Below are 6,099 nucleotides of genomic sequence, written 5' to 3' on the forward strand. Positions count from 1 at the left end.
AACAGGACAAAAAAAAGTAGAGACAAAAAGAGTGTAAAGAATAAAGGCAAGTAAGAGAGCCACGGAGAACATGAACGGTGTCTTCATTGATCAGCATTTGCAGGTGGCAGTGGCAGCCTTCTTTCTTTGTGGCCTAATATCAACCCACTCTCACTCTCCCCATTTACTAATTATAACTACGCACTCCCATCAAGTTGGATCCTTTTAATTAAAGATTTAATTATTTTGTTTATTTTTATTCTTTACTTATGTGCAAATTTTTATTTTTAATATTCGGTTAACAATAGTGTTTTTTAAATTGTGATCTACTGTGGTATTTTTCTAAAATGTGAAATGATTTAATTTATGGAGTACAAATCAGACCATTTGATTTTTAAGAGGTACAGAAATCGGACCGTCCGATTTCTGTACTCGGACCGTCCGATTTGTGTTTAAAAAACTAAAAAAATTTGGAGTACACAAATTGGACCGTCTAATTTGTGTACTCCAAATTTTTTTTATTTTTAAAACACAAATCAAACAAAAATCCACCGATTTGTGTACCCCAAATTTTTTAAATTTTTTAAATACAAATCGGACTCTCCGATTTGTGTACCTCTCATAGTTTTAAAAAACACCAAAAATTATCATATTAAAGTATAACACTCCTCCTACTTCCATATCCAAAATTTTTGGCCTACTTATGTGAGACTGATTAGTTCTTTTATCAATATTTTTTTCTATATTAATAGAATAAATTAAACTTATGTGAGTAATTCGAACCACACTGATTCGAATTACACTTGAGAAAGAAAACCACATAATTCGAATTGAGCTGATTCGAATTACGCAGAAACATGTAATTCGAATCAAGCTGATTCGAACTCCTCTCATGCACGCCATGCAACGTAATTCGAATTGGCTCAATTCGAATTACTCCAAGTGTAATTCGAACCAGGTTGGTTCGAACTATAAAGGAGGAGAGTTGTATATATATGTTGTTCCAAATCATGATATTGTACTTTGAAAATGGCTGTTCAGGGTTTATTTCAGTTACTAGCATATTTTTTGCATCATGTATTAGTTTAATTTGAAGATTTATTTATTGCCTTGTGAGTTTAACAGACATTTCGTACAAAACTCCGAAAACGGAACATATTCATTAAGTAAGATCCGATGCATAGTACATCGCATTAACATTAACAAACTCTATCACCTATCAACAACAAGTAAGAAAATAAATAACAGTGGAATGTAAAGCTAAAGTGAAATAAACAAAGTACCAAAGCTAACAATACACCTAATCATGTCCCCCTGTATGCTCTGGCCCTCTGACCTGTGGGCAACTCCGACGTGTGTGTCCGGGTTGCCGACAGAGGCCATATCTCTTTGGCCGGTTCGGATCTGTCTCGTCCATGTTGGTTCGTATCCTAGTGGACCTCGGACGACCCTCTCTCGCACGCCTCTTGTTAGGGTCCGGGATCACAGTTGGCCTGTCATATGGTAGCCAGAAATCCTCCGGAATGGGAGGTGTGAATCCCATCCGATACACACTGAACACCGAACTAAGACGATACTCCTGGTGGACGTAAGGCTGCCATGTAAGCCGTGAGTAGGCACAGCATGCCAGTGCGTGCGGACACGGAAAATGAAGTGCCTGGAAGTATCCGCAGTCACATGTCTGAGATGCAAGCGAGACTCTATAGCTACTCAGTGAGAACGAACCAGTCGGAGTCGTCTCTGCGACGGTGAACTCCGAGTTATCCCTGTCGTACAAAGTCATCGTGAAGCACCTCACCGTCTTCAAGTTGGCCTCGATACACTTCACCAAGTACTGAATGAATTGTTGTCCGGTTCCCAGCTGGGCCTCAGCCTCTCTCCCCTTGCAAACAAATAGTTCGGCCAGCCTTCCGTATGTTGCCTTCACCAGCGAGCACACAGAGAGGTTTCTGACACCCTTCAGGATTGAGTTCACACACTCAGAGATATTCGTCATCATGTGCCCGAATCTCCGCCCCTCATCACAATGCTGTGTCCACAAGGAATACTCAATCCGGTTCGCCCAGTCACACATCGGCGGGTCTTCAGACCGCAGAATATCAAACCAGTAATCGAACTCTACCTCGGTCTTTGCATACGCTGCGTTGACAAGAAGCCTCCTTGCGTCTTTGCCCTTGAAGGTTAGGGCAAAATTTTCCGCTACATGTCGAATGCAGAATGCCCGGTATGCAGATGGAGGTAACCAGCCTCCGTCGGGAGCCTCAAGCGCGGCCTTGATACCGTTATGCCTGTCTGATATAACCAGCAGACCCGGCTGCGGTGTCACGTGCTGACGCATGTGGGAGAGAAAGAAGGACCAGGACTCAGCATTCTCACCCTCAACTAGTGCGAATGCAACATGGAGTACGTTGGAGTTCCCGTCCTGTGCAATAGCGACAAGCAACGTTCCCCCATACTTGCCATACAGATGGGTGCCGTCAATACTAACCAGCGACTTGCAATGACGGAATGCCTCGATATACGGTGAAAACGTCCAGAATAGTCTGTGAAAATAAGCTCGAGACTCGTCAAGCTGTCCACCAACTCGAACAGGGCTCGTCATAAGGACTGCAACAGTACCAGACATCGTCAGCTGGACTCCTAACACCCACCTAGGGAGCTCGTTGTATGACTCATCCCAGTCACCATAGATGAGGGCAACAGCCTTCTGCTTCGCCAACCAGACCCTCCTGTACGTCGGCCTAAACCCAAAGTGTGCGACCGTGGCATTTAGGAGCACCTTGATGCTGACGGATGCATCAGCCCTAACCATTGGCATAATGAATGCCGATATCACATGATAATCCAAACTCCTGTAGTCGCTGGAGATGGAGGTGGCCAGACACGTATGAGGTCCATTATACCGTTTGACCTCCCAAATGCCCTTGCGCTGTCGGAGACTCAGCCGAATCAACCATGTGCACCCATTCCCGAACTCAGAACACTTGCCCACATACCGGCGATAGCCAGACTCCACTACCTTGTACTGTACCCCTTGGCGGATGCTGTAAGTCTTCACACTTAACAGGGCCTCATCTTTATCCTGAAATTGCTGACCAATCTGGAACTCTATCAGACCTGCAGACCCTTCCGCATCTCTAGCGCCAAACCCAGCAGGCTGCCCAGGAACCCCCTGCCTCATGGCATCCAAGTCCAATGATGAAAAATGTGGAGGGTACTGCTGTGTGCCAGAGCTAGAACCACCTCCCACCTCAGCAGGCTCACTCGCTCCAATATCATCGCCACTCTCATCAGCAATCATATCCGGCTCGACATCATCGTCATCTGCATCATCCAAAAATTGCTCTCCAACCCCAGCCGGTGCAGCACATTGTAAAGAGGTCGGCTGAAATTCCCCTGTTCCAACCTCGTCGCCTACACTGCCGTTGAGATCAGCAGCGAAGGAAGGGGAGGCGACAGGCTGGACGGGTGGCTCATACGTAGGGACGGAGGTAGAAGCAACGACAGGTCTGGAGCTAGAACCGGCTACCGTGGCTAAAGTGGTGGTATTCCGGTTCGAACCCCCCGAGCTGGATACCACATCAACCAACTTTGCCAACAGCTCTAGTGTCCTCACTTTCGGAAACTGCCGGCGACAATGAAACATGACCTGCAAGTCCTCATCACTCCCGATCGTGAAACAATCATACTTCACGGTTTCTTGGAGCACCGTGATCGGAATGCGATAAAAAAACTTCTTAACCCGTTTCACACCATCCAGACCAAGTTTCATCAGCACAGAGCTAACAAGGTCATCATACCTAATCGTAGGCCTCACGATAATACAGAGAGGATCCTTATCAGTGAACTTCACACCGGAACGTGTCTTCCTCTTAATCGATCCTCTGTGGTGAACCAACACCACAAAACTCTCCTCACTAGCCATTCTACCCCTCTAATGAGAGCAACTCACGTCCACACCATATATATACAACTCTCCTCCTTTATAGTTCGAACCAGCCTGGTTCGAATTACGTTGCATGGTGTGCATGAGAGGAGTTCGAATCAGCTTGATTCGAATTACATGTTTCTGCGTAATTCGAATCAGCTCAATTCGAATTATGTGGTTTTGTTTCTCAAGTGTAATTCGAATCAGTGTGGTTCGAATTACATGAAAAGTGAGTTCGAAACAGGTAGATTCGAACTACATTTAAATATACTTTGGTTGATTGATTAATCAGATTTTACTTTAACTTATTTGTGTCAAATTGTTCTACCCTTGACTTATTTACGTTTTTTACCCTAAAAATATACTCATTTTCGTCTAGTACTTGCGATGTGTTTTGCCGCTAACATAATTGTTTATGTTAAGTTTATCTAACAATTTATATTCCCTGAATAATTAGATCAATAATTGCTCTAAGCTAGCACAATTTTTGAATCAAAATTATATTCATATATTTCCAACTTTTATTCCAAGCAAAAAATTTGAACGTCACTACTGGCTAGTCGTGGCATAAACCTTCCAGTTTTAGCTTCTCAACCTGAGAATAACTCAAGAGCATACACTACTCAACAGTGAAAATTATGACACAATATGACACTTTTAAAATAGATTTAAGTAAAAATATTAGAGCTGAGAGACTTATTTATTTTATTCTTTAGAATTGTACAATATAAAATACTAAGCTCTTGAATATTAATAAGTCATATTACCTTGATACCTTCTATTATTTGTTTATTTCTTAATAATTTTTTAAATTTATTTTTGTCAATTATATATCATTGCTTATTTTTTTCCTGGGGATAGAGTTTTAACATAACATATGAGTTTTTATATATGATCAATTTCCTATATCGTACTTATATTTATTTAAAAAAAAAAGAGTAATTCTTGACATACAAGCGATTAAGGCTTGTAAACCTTACAAGTTCAATTAAAACTAACGCTCAAAACACGCTTCGAACCATTCTTCTTCCTCTTTGTCTTCTCCTTCTTCTTTTCTTTCGTTTCTTGCCTTCTCTTTCTCCTTCTTCTTCTTCTTTTTGCTGCACGTTCTTCTTCCTCTTACTCTTCTTCTTCTCCTTTTCTTTCGTTTCTGCACGTTCTTCTTCATCGTCTTCCTCTTCTTCTTCATTTACGTTCTTTCTCTCTGTTTTATCTTTTTTTTTTCGATTTTTCATGGTGAAATCGTTTTTGAAGAAGAAGAAGCAGTAGAAGATGAGGAGGAGAAAGAGAAAGAGTTCTGAATTATGCATAAGATGTATTTTAACAAATTTTGGGTGTATTTCTTTAAATCCTTTGGGTGTATTTTCTGTAATCCTTTGGGTGTATTTCTATAATCGTTTGGGTAAATTCCTGTAACCGTTTGGGTGTATTTCTGTAATCATTTTGGGTGTACTTCTGTAATCGTTTGGGTGTATTTCTGAAGTTCCATTATCTTCAAAAGGATCACAGAAATACACCCAAAGGATTACGAAAAATACACCCAAAGTATTTAAGAAATACACCCAAAGTTCGTTGCATAATTCAGAACTCTTTCTCTTTCTCCTCATCTTCTGCTGCTGCTTCTTCTTCAAAACGATTTCAAAGCTTGATTTCAGAAACTATGAAAATCGAAAAAAAAACGAAGAAGAAGAAGAGGAAGAGGAAGAGAAGAAGAGGAAGAGAAGAAGAAGAAGAAGAAGAAGAAGAGGAAGAGGAAGAGGAAGACGAAGACAAAGAGGAAGAAGAACCGTTCTGAGTGTAGCGCTTTGAAAATAGGAAACGTTGAATAACGCATTAAAAGGCCTAGTAACTTGTAAGACTTGTAACTCAAAAAGACTTGTATGTGTAGCACTCTTAAAAAAAAAAAAGTGTCTTACCCTTTTTATTAACATCCAAGTTCCTTTAAAAAAACATCAAAGTCCAATCTAATAAATCCCTATTAAATACTCCCTAAATCTAGGACGTTGGTCCTTACCCCAATTTGATGGGACAGCTAGCGCCAAATTTATTAGTTACATCAAGTTTTCTTCAAAAAATAAGTGAACACTGGAATTTTAATTTTAATTCTTCGGTCACCAATTTAATGAAATGTGTTTTTATTATTTGTATAAAATTTTAAAATTTTAATTTTAATAAATATATAATAAATACAT

The sequence above is a fragment of the Arachis ipaensis genome, chromosome B02 (assembly GCF_000816755.2).
Source record: "Arachis ipaensis cultivar K30076 chromosome B02, Araip1.1, whole genome shotgun sequence".
Taxonomy (NCBI): domain Eukaryota; kingdom Viridiplantae; phylum Streptophyta; class Magnoliopsida; order Fabales; family Fabaceae; genus Arachis; species Arachis ipaensis.